Source organism: Aythya marila (assembly GCF_965140915.1).
Source record: "Aythya marila genome assembly, chromosome: 3".
Taxonomy (NCBI): Eukaryota; Metazoa; Chordata; class Aves; order Anseriformes; family Anatidae; genus Aythya; species Aythya marila.
Window position 1 is genome coordinate 83,405,714 of NC_139044.1, and position 15,260 is coordinate 83,420,973.

The window sequence follows — 15,260 nt, forward strand, 5'->3', positions numbered from 1 at the left end:
TTGAAATACATATTAAAAGCATTATTTTATAGTTCCCAATGTGTTAATCAAATGCATTTGTTTTCCTCTTCAGTTGTCTACAGGTACAGTAATCCTTGCAGTAGCTCTGTATCAGTGATTAATTATAGGTGCTAAAACAGATTGTGTTTTGGTCTTCTGGTAAGAAGCTGTAAGAAGCCCAGCAGTATTTATATGCTTTGATGACCCACAGGAGTCTTGGATGTATATGGCGTATATTTGAACTTTTTCTGTTTAAATGTATAGTTAGCTTGTTAAGTTGGAAGATGATGGAGAAATAGAAGGCCTAGGCAGTGGCCAATAGTGCCTGTTATCACTGAAGTTCACAAGATCCCATGTGCTATGTGTATGATCATGATCTAGAAGGGATTTATCCATGGAGGTGGATAAAATGAATGATTTTTCTGACACTCGTTGGTCCATCAGATGGAATGAAAGGCTAAATTCTTCTACCATATCTCTAGTAAGATCAGTGGAATTGATCAGTGCTGAGTTTAAACCACTGAGTCTTAATATAGTTAATGTTAAATGTCATAGCTCTACAGCTAGTGCCTAACTTCAGATCTCTCAAGCTTTGAACACTTTTTGAATGGTTCTTTTCAAAATGGTTCCAAAAACACAGAAAGGATCACTTTTCATTCCAAAGTTAAAACACAGAGAGAGAGAGAGGATAATCAAAACAGCTATTTCCAAGGAAAAAGAATAAGGTTCTTGTCTAAGTCATTTTGGTGAGAGGGAGGCTGCACCAGTGTATTAGGAGCAGAATTTGATCTGTTCTTTGAAATAAAATTGTAGTACTTTAGTGTGCAAAATTCGATTACCTTTTTTGTTTTTTAATTTATCTGAGAAAGTCATGAATATGGGAGATTATCTTTTACTCATGGGACTCCAGCATGTGTTATTCCAATTAAATCAGAATATCCAGATGTAAATGAGCTGCTTTTTTAGAGTTCACAGGATGTTCACATTGGCTCAAGTTCTTTAAGACAGACTCCATAACACTTTATTATTTTATTTTATTTTATTTTATTTTATTTTATTTTATTTTATTTTATTTTATTTTATTTTATTTTATTTTATTTTATTTTATTTGCCTTAGTTAGCAGAATTGGTATCTTGAAAAGTACTGTACTGATCACAGATCTAATTTTTGTTTGTTTTTGTCATTTTTGGTTATTTTCCCTGTTGACTGGCCATCTGTACATATCATGGGTATATTATTTTTTTGACAAATGAAACAAAGATGCTGAAACACTTGTCTGTTTCCTTTATTAGAAAAACAAACTGAAGCAGCCTAAGTAAAAGATTTTCTTAACTCTGAAAGAACATTGTCTGTCTCTGCAAAAAGCGTTAAATAATTACCTGCTCTGGCTACGTATGGACATTTCTTATGCCACCTCTCGCCATAAAGTGCTGGACAGAAATGGCCCCTGAAGTGTATAAACAGAAGCAAATATTCCTTATGGTTTATGGTGGACATCAGCACAGAACTTATTTGCACCCCAAGAGAATTTGCCAGAAACTGCAGAAAAATGAGCATACTACCCAAATTATGCCATTACTAAGTCATTTAAATACAACTTAATTATGAACTAAATTATTGTTGGTAACATCAAGGATTTTTTATATTTTGTATACCAAAACTTTAGGCCCTGATGGTGTCAGGTGGTGGAGGAGGTTGATTTTGCTTTCCATCAACATTCTATCACAGGGATCCCAAAAAACATTTAGGTAGACTACATTTAATCACAGTGCAGACAGTATCTCATGATCTCACTACACAGTCCTATGACCATTTCACATAACTTGTTATCATATAACATTCCTCTGGTAGTAGTGAAATTGCTTACATGGAAAATATCTAATGTATTTTAGGACTTTTTTTCATGGGAGATAGCAAGGAAAGACAAAGAAAACAGTCAATTTGCAAAGAGAAATACTGACATTTACCAAGTAGCCATTTAGAAATAGTTTTCCTAGCTTCCATACCATTAGAAATGTTTACTTTGGATTTGGGGACAGTTAAAAACAGATCTGCCCTTTGCAGCAAGAAATGTGAGAGTGGCACATGCAATCATGCCAACAGCCTGTAGTTTAGCATTATGTCTCTGACAGGGACCTCTATCAGCTTCTTCAAAAAACATGAGAGAATGAATTGGCCAAAGAAATGTTCTCCTTGACCCAGGTTAGTTAGATGTTGATACGTGCCTTGAAGCCTAACTCCCTCCACAAACTCCCTTGGGATTTCAGAAATGCTTACTTTGGATGTTCTTATTATCCACACACATCCAAGACATTTTGAGTCCTGCTGGACTCTTGACCTAAATGGCACTTTGTGGCATGAATTCCAGGCTGATTGCATGTTCTAGGTAATTATTTCATTCATATTCCATTTACCACACCGCAATTTGGAAAAAAAGTTTAGGTTCAGCAGCTAGCTACATGTGCCAGCTCTACATTGATTCATATATTATACAAAAGAGAATCACCAAGGTCAGCAATATGTAGAATATTAACCTAAGAAAGAAGAGCTTTCATTCAGTGGTCAATAAAAGCAGGAATATATATATATTGAATGCAAGTAGGCCTTGAACAACATTCTAGCAGTAAGACTGAAGACAACAATAGAAAAATCTGGCTGAATACAGAAAGTGTATATAAGTATTATATCTTTGTTATTTGTTTTGCACTACAAGTATCTGATATTTAATGTTTGTTTTATGCCATTTAATTTACAGGGGGAAAAAAAAAAAAAAAAAAAAAAAAAAAAGGTCCTTGCTTAGCAAGGACAAATCTGTGTTCTGGAAGCTTTGAAACCTTCTTGCACAAGTCCAATGTTTTAAATACAAGCTGAGACTCTTAAAGCCTTAGGAACAAAAGTATTGCACTAAGCTGTAAACAAAATAACAAGTGGTAAATATAGTAAATATACAGAATAGTATATATACAGCATATATATCTGTATAAATATAAAATTTAGTGTGTGTGTGCCTTTAGCCTGAAGATTTTCACAAATACTAGTTATGAATCCTTTTGCTTAGCAAGTGTTGAATACTTAGCACAGAAGACCTGTGTTTACTACAGTAATCTTCTATATCCACATATTAAATTCCCATTTCATTCAGAGGTTGATATTGCCTCAACATCTGCAGAATACTGCTTATATAGCTACTGCTGTATGAAGGCCAGGGGAGCATGCTGTACTCACCACAGGCATTAAGACCTATGTGGCATTTCCTCAGTGCTGCACAAACAGGTAGATTTTTCATGGGACATTTACCTGGAGCCTACTAGAGGCTCTGTGTCACCAAGCAGCTCCTTTCTGGAGCACTCTCATCATCTGTATTCTCTGATGCCTGACTGCCTGTAAGAGCTCCTGTACCTGCTTATCCACTGCTCTCACCTTCCTCAACTCTCCTTTTTGCCACTTATCCACCTCTAAAACAACCCCACTGACAGTATTTTATAAAGCCAGAGATGGCTTAGTTAACTTGAATTTTGCAGGAAATCAAATGCTGTCTTTCATTTTGTTCTATTCCTTTCTTTGTTTTTCATTTTTTCAGAGTTCTTATAAAAGCTTCAATGTAAGGCCTGTGTCATTTTTATGTTTGCAGATTATCTAGCATAACATGACATGCTCCACACTTTCATCAGCCTTAAAAACATGATATTGTTCAAACATTATATTTCACCACCATTTTCCCCAGCTACTGAAACATGGGATAGGACACAATAACTGCTTGAAAATGCAGCATAACAGCATTTATCTGCCAAGGGCTGGACATAGAGAATAGATTGACCCTGTAAAAATCTCCCTAAGCTTTTGGTTAATTATTCATCTTGAATGTTATCCAATTAAATTGCACATAAAAATGCTGTCGTATCTTGAGTAACTAGAGCTTTAACATTTCAGATTCTGCCTTACTTTGTTAGCCCAGTGTTGCAACCTAGCATTCATCCAAGGCAATGCACTGTTCTTCCTCACGTAGCAGCTGCCACGATATGCAGCTGTCTGTGCAGCTGAGGGTTTCCACTCTTCAAAGTGTGAATTCTCACTATGTGCTCTTCTCTAGATGTATTTCAGAGAAACACAAAAAGAACAGTTCAGGAAACAACACTGATCTCACAGTGATGACCCAGAGCATCCCAGAGAAATGGCCCTGGTGAGGTGAAAGCACCTTCAAAGTGAAAGGGAACTAAAAATACATGTATCCAGGCAGAGAGAAGGGACTGCTGTGCTCACACCAGCACAGAGCCAGCCCTGCCTTTTAAGCAGGCTGTTAATCATATTGGATGCTTCCTCCAGCCATCTCTAGAGCTGATCTGGAGCCTGCAAGCACTGGGGCTGGTGTGTGGACAGTGGTACCTTGGAAGACGGTCACACACACAGTCCCAGAGACTACTCATCCTGAATTTCTTGGCTGCTTCCTTTTCTCCCACAAGGGCTTGGTTTGTGGAATCCTTTTTACTAAGTTTCTACAACACCTTTGATGCAGGAAGAAAGAAGGGATGGGAACAGCAGACATATCCAGGTAGTTAAAGGTGCTGTCCTATATCCTACTATAAGACTAGGGGATGGCTCCTGTGTCTGGAAAAATGTGGCTGCATGTGGAAGTAGACAAGGGGGTTGGCATCAACATTTCTGCATTAGAGAAAGAAGTCGGGGCAGAGAGCTCCACCTCCACTGTGCTGGGACAGAATCCTGGGGCCCAGCTGGGAAGGAGAAAGGAGGGCTACAAAATTAGAATGTAATAGTGTCCCAATAAGAAAAAGAAATAAAAATGGTGTGTGATTTTTATGGTATATGTTGTGACAGTATATGTTGTGGAGGAGCAATGGGGAACTAAAGTGTTAAGCATGCTCATTAAAGTAGTGGAAACTGTAAAAGTGCCCAAGGAAAATACTAATATTGCCTGAATTTCTGTCCTTGTTCAGGTTTGTGGCTTGATAAAAGAGGCTTGATAAAGGCTCTTTCAAAGAAGCAGGCTTAAAAAAAAAAAAAAAAAAAAAAAAAGATGCATCTCTAACAGTCTTTGATAATTCAGCTTCAAAGAAACTAAGAACTAAGCCAATAGTGGGCAGCTCTTTCCAAACTAGGATAATAGTGTATAGGTCAAACAAGTAGAAGGAAGAGAGTGAGGGTGAGAAAAATGCTAGGCTAAATCCATAGATTTAGAGAGTAAAAGTCTTATTCAAATCACTGGACATTTTTTCCAGTTATTTTAATATGACCAGCATTTCACATAATGTGTTTTCTTTCAATTATTTATTTTTCCTCAAAAATGTTTGTATTAGTATAGCATTTTGGAAATATGATGGTTTGACCTCCAGGGTCCTGAAGAGGTCCATTCCCAGTACAAATACAACAAGGGCAGCAAGAGATCAAAATCTTTCATAGTGCCCTACTTATGCTCTATGAAGTTAGAGCCTGCTTCTTTTGACAAATATTCAGTTTTTCACTTAATCCGTTTTGAATACATGGGTCTATGCATTGTTTCAGGAATTCAAAATCTAACAGTGGAGGAGTTTCTCCTGAGAGACAAACACTGATCCTTTGTTCCACCTGGGGTATTTTGGATAGCATACCTCACAGCCATCCTAACTGCGATGACTGTCATTTTTGTGATGTTGAAGTTGTCCACTAAAGCCTTCACCTGGGTAATTTAGTATTTGACTTTTTGTTTGGAGAAAGGAGGGGAAGAAAGAATGGCCAGTTTTATTTATTTTTTTTTCTCTCTTTTTTTTTTCCTTTTTTCTTCAAGTTTTGTTTTCACAAGTAAAAACAAGGGTATTCAACAATGCAAGGAAGTAAAAACAATAATAATAATGCAAGAAATAGAGATTAATTTTACTTTCAAAGTTCTCATTAATATCAAGGAAGATAACCAATGCACAAAATTAGTGTACACTTGATATAAAATGATAAAATGATAGAAATAATTTATACACATGAAAGGCAAAGCAAATCTCTCAGTTTAAATATACTAGGAAAATATTTGTTTTCTGAGTCCATGCTGAGCATCTTTCCTGCCTTTTCTTAGAATGGTCCCTTGTCTCTCTGTGGTTAGCCAGACTGATACATGGTTTGTGTCATTTAAGAATTGCTTAAGTTTTAAGAATTGAACAAATCTCTGCTCTTTGTACTCTTCATTTATGCTGCTGACATATCACTTCAATAACTAGATATGCATTACTCATAAAATATTTTTCATTTTGATTTTGCTAGCTTCATCTAAATCATATATACATCACTGGAATATTGCTAAGCCTGTAAAAATAGGATGTTAGAAAGAAAACTACATCCTTCCATTCTTTTTAGTGGAGACTACCATTCAAAATATTACAGAAATAGTTTAGCAGATATAGAAACAAGATAGTCTAGTCATCCCCCCATAATTCTGTCTTTTCCATTTAACACCAGATAGTGGAACTGAGCTAGCTGACAGGCACTACAAAACTTCATCTCACATCACAAGTTCATCTTGCTTAAGGTAAATGCCAAGGCAAGATCTATATGGCTAATGGTGGCAGAAAGGAGCCAGTGGTTTAAGTTTTTGTTTTTGTTTTGTTTGTTTTGTTTTGTTTTGTTTTGTTTACCATTTTGGCCATTTCCATGATGTAAATTATGAATTTACAACAGAATAAGTTGTGTACCAGTAATAACTAATGCAGTAGTTATGAATTGCTATGCAAAGGAAGGAACGAGCAGGTTGGGATAGTAACAGCAGATAGCCTCTTAAGCTAGTTTTATTATCAGAAAAAAAATAAACCTGGAACCACACCCTGTCTCACAGATTCATTTTCCCTTCTCTTAATCCTCATCCTGCTATACATATGTTGAGTACATTTTTCTTCCACTATTCATGTTTCACTTGATCTCACCTGGCAGATTCATAAACTACAACCCAGACATCTGAGGAGCTATTCCTTGTAGTTTATAGACCTAGTTCAGCCATGCACACAAACTGAAGGTGAGATTCATTTAAGAACAAGAACAAAAGCTCATCCATCGATGTAAAAGCCATAGGGCTTCCATTTATCTAACTTTAAACTTTCTTCCTAGCCTGGTAGGGAATGAGCCAAGAGGCAGAGACAGTAGAAAAATTATTTACTCAGAGCAACTTAAATTATATTAGCAGTTAGTAGACATTGAACTGGAAAAACAACAGGTTTAATGAGAATGCTGTGGGAACATAAATAAATTGATATGGATGTTTGGGCAAGTAAGAAAGGACTTTTAACAGGATGAGAAAGTGGTTAGACTCTGGACAGGGCTATCTGGCAGGAAGGGGTTATGTGGAGTAGGGAAGATTGCTGCAGTCATTCAAAGAGTGAACTGTTCTGCTAATTGGGTTTAACAGTAGATTTGTATTTATACACCACATTTTGGAAAGGTCAGTACAGGAAAAGATTGCCAGGCCCTTGAGCTTTTTTCTGCCCATGAACTGGTTTTATACGTCCCATTTGTGAGGTCTTTCTATGCAATCTTTCTTCCCTAGAGGATCTCATCAAATAACCTTTTTGCAAGTTCTTCCCTTAGTGTATCATGGCAGGGATCACATCCTGCAGTCGACCTTCTGAATTCAGAACAGTTTCAGAATGAGTCTGAGCCCTCACAGGCAGTCACCAGCCCTCTCCCTCCAGAAACCCGAGGAAATTCCTGGGGACATGCTGTCTATCCACCTCCCTGGTTATCAAGTTGCTCAAGGGCGCAAGGGTTCAGAGAAGGACTGTACAGGGACAAGCATTCTTAGGACACCAGGGAACAAGAAGAGAATATCAATATCAGGAAACTCAATACTGATTTGCTGATCATCAGCTGTCATGTACCTATGCGTGAACTCACATGATGGCATCTGTGATGCTAATCCTGAAAGTTACAGATAACTGACCTAATTTCCTAAGTCCAGTCTTCATTACCACTGTCTGACTAAAGCTCTGGAGAATGGTGTAACCTTCAGGAAAATGAGACCACAAGGATGGAAAGGGGAATGGAAAAGGGAGAGCTGCCTTTGGTGAAAGATAACATGATTAAGAAGCCTTCACTGCAGATGTGGCAGCACAGAATTGAGACTACTCCTGATCAGCCTAAGGAAACAAATCCAGGAATGCACTGGTTAGGTTATGATGTTTGAATAGGAGAAACAGCATATATCTACTGGCCCACTGTAAAAGAGGCTGATGAGAATAACTTTACAATGAAAAGGGTGACAGACTTTTCAGGTAAGTAAAATACCAAAAAACTGAAAGCCATGTTTTAAAAAGATATATTGACTTATTAGGAAAATGAATATTTTAATGAGGTGAAGATTAAGAATTAATAAGAATATCATGGTTGCCCTGAAACTGTATGAGAGGAAGATCTGAGAGTCAAATTAGATTGCTAGCATCTGCTACTTTTGTTATGTTCACCTTTGGCCAATTTACTTTGAAATTACTGATGCCCCTCCCCACAAGTTTTTAAATTGGCAGAACTCAAAAGGCAAAGTTAACATTCCCTTTTTGCTAGAATCAAAGCTTTCATGGCATTAGGATTGCAGTAGCCGTGATGGTGCAGGGATATGAGAGGCCAAGTTTAAAGGGAAAGAACTATAGCTTCCTTGAATAGCTAGGAAAAACAGGCAAGCTTTATGGTTCACGTGCTTTCCCAGCCAGTGCTCCAACAGTCAAGCTGGGTGAGGGTAGCTCAAGCATTCAGCTCATATTGAGAGCCTGGTTGCTTGCAGCACTGGCTCCCTCCACCTGCTGTTCGCTCTGTCTCCTGCAATGACAAGATAAGCCACCACTGAAGTGCATATGCACATGAGCAGGGGGCAAATTTGGCAGGCAGTGCTTGTCTTTCATTGCAGAACACTTTCAAATCCATGAAAGAAGATCGCTATGAAAGATGTTGGTATTTATTTTATGGTATTACTAGTGCAGCAGCTGCTAGACAGTATGTGGCACTATTTGAAAGTTCTCAGCAAAATTTGCTATTCACTCTAGGCAGTGATTGCTTGGATAAACCTTTCAAAAAGTAGGTGTATGCAGTATGATCCTGTGCAAAAATACTTGCTTTATCAAAATTGCCACTAGCTTGAATACAGCTATAATGTATGTTAAAAATATTTTCCTAAAGTTTTCAGGTCTGGCCAGGCTGTGTGGCTTGAAATGAGATCCAGGTGAATAATACATCTTGAATAATTTGAATTTTACATCTTTTTCTCTTTACAGGAAAATAAAAGCATATCTCACTTTCCTCAGTTGCTTTTGAGAAGTATTCAAAATTTCTACAATGAGATTCAACTCCAAAACATATGTGTGCATTTGGTATTTATTTCAGTATGTTTTTTCATTGTTAACACCAGATGTCATATGGATTCATTTTCATTTTCAAGCAGGTTAAGTATAAAAATAATTTATTGCAAAAAATACTGTGCTATGTGATTGTAAAATCCAATAGTTGTCAACACTAGCATTTTTAAAGTCAATATTTTGTTTTCAATTAATGTTTATACCACCACACCCTGACTTTGACATCCATGGATAGCATCAAAGCCAACGGAGATGAACACGAGCAAAGGTTGTCCTGTGAATTGTTGTAGTACCAAAGTCAATTAATTACTGCAGACTTTTTTGCAGTATTCAGTCTTCTCTGCTGAATTGCATGTTTTAATCTTATGGCCATCATTCTAGTAAAAAAAAAAAAAAAAAAAAAGGTGGGAGGGTGGGGGGGACAACAATCTGTTCTGTGTGAAAGCACATCCTGTATAGCTGAAATTTAGATTATGTGCCCTTCTTGCTCTACCTTCTTTCCTCCAAGAAGCTTCTACTATAGTGACAATTTACTAAAACATGTCCTAAACTGAAGATAGTAGATTTTCCCAGTTTTTGTCTTTTGGGTGTTTTTAGATGGCAATCCATTTTCCCACAAGATATTTCATCTGAGTCCCTTGTAGTATCTTTCCTTAGGTTTCATGTAACTGCAACTCTAAAATTGTGTATGTTTTGTTTCTTATGTATTTCCATGGACTAGGATCAGATGAAGCAGAGGGCTGGCTATTAAGAGTTAAATACACCAGAGATGAGCAACCTGCACACAGATGGTACATATGAAGTGTAGTTGTCAAAACTCTCATAAGACTGGATGGATCAGCATTTACTTTCTAGTGGTTTGTACCCATTTTACATAATACATTTAATGATTACAGCACAGATCAGAGCAGAGCAGATGCATGCAAACTGTACATTGTATAAGTTAAGGTGAAATAAGGTAAAATAATGCCATCTCTACATTTAGTTATTGCTTTTCAGAAATTCAGACCTAAGGGAAAAACAACAACAACAACAAAAACAGTTATAAGTATATTGTGTTAGCTCATATTATAAATCTTCTTCAGGAGTAGATTTATTTTGCTTTTCATGCAGTCTGGCATAAGATTGCATTCTGAGCTGCCAAGCTTCTCACCAGCAACACATATGAGGGCAGGAGCCTTGGGAGATATTGTAGGTCACACTGTTGTCACCTCAGAAATGCAAATGGGGACTAGAGTCTCTTCAGTTTTCCAATAATCTGTGAAGGCTTAGGAAAGGCTAGTTGGCTTTAAAGGTGCCTATTAATGCTGTCTAATTCCCGAGCTGGCTTTAGGCAAAAGTTGCTGCTGTGGACTTTATATGGTCCCTGTCAGCCTTAAAGCATCTGAGCCAGGACATCCAGAGGTTCTAACATGTAAACTATGGAACAGAGAGATCTTGTGGAATAGAAAAGGTGGCTGGGAGAGCAAGGAGGCTAAGGCTGTAGATGAGGTCAGAAACATGGCCTTCAGAAGAGATGTACAAACATAATTATTGAATACGGTTGCTAGTGTTTATTTGTACTCCTTGAAAAGGAAGGCTGGCCTTAGATACAGGGATGCTTTATATTTGGCCCAAATTTCTGTGAAGTCAATTGACTATTTCCCAAATATCTGGAAGGTTGAACCGGTAGTAGATATTGATAACTGAACAGATAAAAAGTGTAAATCCCTTCTAGAGTACGAGAGGTCTCTTCAGGCAGTCACAAAAAGCTTGCAAGAAGATGTTGACTAACTTAAAATCATAGAATCAAAGAAAATCCTAAACTGGAAGGGATCCAACAAGGATCATCAAGTCCAACTCCTGGCTCCACACAGGACCACCCAAAAAGCAAACCCTATGTCTGTTTAAATGCTTCTTGAACTCTGGCAGGTTTGCTGCTGTGACTACTTTCCTCTGGAGTCTGTCCCAGTGCCCAACCACCCTCTGGGTGCAGAACCTTTCCCTAACCCCCAGCCTGACCCTCCCCTGTCCCAGATCCATGCCGTTCCCTCGGGTCCTGTCGCTGTCCCCAGAGAGCAGAGCTTAGCGCCTGCCCCTCTGCTACCCTCATGAGGGAGCTGCAGGCTGCCATGAGTACAGTCCAGTACAGTCCAGCTCCTCCATTACATACAGCTTCACCACCCAGCAAGCCTGGTGTTGTGTAGATGATGATCAAGAAACCCCAAATTCTGCTGGTGACACTAGCCTCGCAGCCATGTATTGATCAACTAGGTCTGTCTGTTCCTTTCAATATTGTTCTCTGCAACCGGAAGGATAGAGGAAAACACTACCTGTGCTCCTGATCCTGTAACCAATTATCCTAAGGTCCTCCAGTCTTTTTTGATCTTTTGATTGCCCTTTTCTACTTCATCATTCACTGCTGACCTCAAAAACAAACAAACAAACAAACAAACAAACAAAAAAACAACAATGGATAACAATCAGAGGGCCATATGTACCAGGCTACTGAGCTTTCTTGTAAAGCCTCTTACCCAGGTCTGATCAGCAAATCAGGCCCTCTGGTCACCTCAGAAGGGAGTCGCTAATGACAACAACCCTTTCTTTTTTTTCGTGATACAGGTGGTAGGCTGACTTGCCCTAGGTGACCCCTCCAACCTGGGGGGCCCTTTGCCCACATTGTTGTTTTTCTGTCCACACAAGAGCCTCACACCTGTTGTTTGGGCACCTGGGAAAGTGAGGTAGACGGGGAGAGGAATTGCCTGCTGCCCTGAGCAGAAATTTGCTTCCATTTCCCCATCCCTTAGGTCCCCTCCTTCTGGCTGGTGGCGAGAGTGTAGGGGATCCTTCACTTTTGTGGTGGCTGACGCATCTCTCTCAGGGATGGTAGGCAATGATCCCACCAGTCCGTCTTCTTCTCCAACTCCCTAACGGTTCTCAGCCCACCCACCTCCTCCTGCAGCTCTGCCACCAGGCTGAGCAGTCCTTCTACCTGGGTGCACCTCCCACAGGTGTACTCACTGCTGCTGTCAGACACTGACAGAAAGCGTGGGCACGCTCTGCAGCCTGAGATCTGGATGGCTGCGTGTTCCCTTGGGAGCTCTGTCTGGGTAGCTGCATCACTTTCTGTGGCTGGAGAGGACACAGGGGACACAGAGGACATAAATTTCTGCCAGGCGGATGCCATGACTGGGGCTCCTTGCAAGTGAGTTGCAACCACCATTGGAAGTGGCAGTGACAGCACCCTCCCTGCGCATCCTCCTGCACAGATTTCTGTGCTGCTCCCTGGCCGATGTACCACAGCCTGTTAGCCCACCCTGGTTTCAGCACTCCCAGGGTCGACTTTTGGGAAAACCCCTTGTACGCTGCGATCTCCCACTATGCTGCAGAATGTGCTTGCTGATTGCCTCAATGATTGACGCTTCTGGTTATTCATTCTGGCAGATGTGGGTCTTCAGTTCCTATGGGACCCAGGAGAGGAGGCGGCTTTCCTCTAGAGTGAGAAAGTTAATCCTAAATAGGCTTTTCAGGGAAATTACAAGAAGAGCCTGGATTAGGCAGAGCTGCTTCCTCTGGTACGTGTTGTAACTCTATCCACTGTGAATTTGTAAGGTTAGATTTAGGCTTTGAAGTGAAGGTCTGCATGCTTTTTTGGAGGACATAATTTCCATTTGTCATGAGCCGACACAAGAAATAGAGCTTTGCCTTTGTAAGCCCTGCTCAAAGAATGATGGCAACTCTGTGAGCCCAAAGCATGCGACCCCGAATTCAATAGGTGCTCTCTCAGCAGGAGGGCTTGCTGCACTGGACTCCTGCTATCATAGTCTGTCTGTGGGCGTCATCATTAATTGAAGCCCTTAATAAAATGGAAAATGTATTCTCACTTTTCGTTTCTTAGAAACCCAAATACAAAAGGGACTGACTTTATGAAAGTGCTTTAGCAATGCACATTCCCTAGTTTATCCCATCAGATTGGACTACAGCTATGCAGAACACACTGTACTTCCTCAAGGGCACTCTTTTAAATGAGCCAACAATATAAAAACCTTGTGGGCAACATGAGCCAGGCCTGCACGTGTTTTTAGTCTTCACATCTGTTTATCCAGTAATCATAGCAGCATCTCCCAATAAAAACAACAAATCCTAAGTTTCTTCTTAGTTTTTAATCTAAAAGCTTTAATATCATGAACTTCATGTCAGGACCCTCCCTGAGTGCACGCAGGGGCCTTCCTGGTCCTGACAAGCAACACAGAGGACTCCACCCCACCCTTGTCCATAGGCCCAAGAGACACATTTCCCGTCACGCCTGGGCTTTCACTCCTACTGCAGCTGTGCTCTAGGCCCAGTCTCCAGGTCAGCCACAGCCATATGCCTGAACCCAGCCATGCACGCTGTTGCCATGGTCCCTGACCTGTGGAATGATCTCAGACAGGGCTCCCAGGGCTGTGTCCAACCCATGTTACTCTCAGCAGAACTGACTTGCAGACTGACTCTGGCTTGGTATTTGACCTGCCCCACCACCATAAACTGGCTTGATGAAGGAAAGACCCAGATGAAACTGGCTCAGGTGTCTCACACTGTGCAGCTGGCCATCACCCTGCAGCTGCTGGCCATCATATTGAGCTTAGCTCCCACCATTTCCCATCCTCTAAGCAGCACTGGCCCTCACTGCACCCTGGTGTTGCAATGAAGAACACTTCTCAATAACTTTAATTACTTCTTTTTTAAAAAAATAAAATAAAATATTTTCTTAAATCTGGATAAAATGAGTATCAACATTGCAAGACACAAACTAAAATGTTAAGAATTAGTAGGATCAGATCAAACTAGATCAGTTTGCTAGAATGGGGTCCCCTTGAGAAATGCAGATGGTCTTTGATGGCCATATATCGTGTGGGGATTTTAGTGGTGTCTCACAGTATTAGAACACCTGAACTAGCATGAATATCCAAAGCACTGTAGCTGTGATGGCATAAGGTGCCCTTATCAGTTAATTTACTATATGTAAGACTAATATGAAAGTAGCTTAACTGACTAGCTGAAACAGTGGGAAATATGTGACATGAATAGAGAGAGAATTCACTTTTCCAAGGCAATGCTTGTTTTTTACAGCTGCTTTTTCTCTTGCATTGACTCATTTATTTTGTGTTCTCTTACTTAGCAGTGAATACAATAGAGGTACTTCATATAAATTATTAAGGGCATAACTCTTATTTATTCCCACAGTACAATTCATTTGCTAATACTACATGATGATGGCAATAAATTGCTGTATTCATATCCACAGAAATGCCAAAATCCATCTAACCTGTGACGTTGTTACCTGTATTAAAAGAATAGTAATATAATGTCCAAATGTAATAACAGTAGTATAAAAACAGTAGTATAATGTCCAAAGAACAGTAATATAATGTTCAAATCTGCATAAATGCTCACAGTGTTTGAAATAGGCGGATATATGTATATACGTGTGTGAGTGCCTGTGTGTAAATTTTTATATATACACACTATGATAAGTTGAGTCAGCAGTACAAAGAAGTATTGATTTACTTACCACAGCTGTGAAATCAGATGGGTGTAATATCTTAGACTTTTCAGGTTCCCTGTTTACATGTGTTAGAGGTAACTATTTACCATACTAAAAAAAACAAGTCACTGAAATGGCACTTTGCTGGAGGATTTGGGATTGTAGAGCAGGAGAGAGAGAGAGAGAACGAGAAAGAGAAGCAGAAGCTCACAGGCTAAAACAAACATATATGGGAGTCTCTACAAATCATTATACCACACAGTTGCCTTTCAGGAAAACTGGAGTTCATTGTATGGTCTGTAGCTGTTGTGTTGAAATGACTTAGACGCTCTTTGTATATGTTTGTCTTATGCTTTGTCACTACCTTTCCATACTATCTCATGATCTTCAGTCATTCTCCTATCCCTGTGCAGGCTTTTTTCTTCTCCCTGAAGCCTGGACA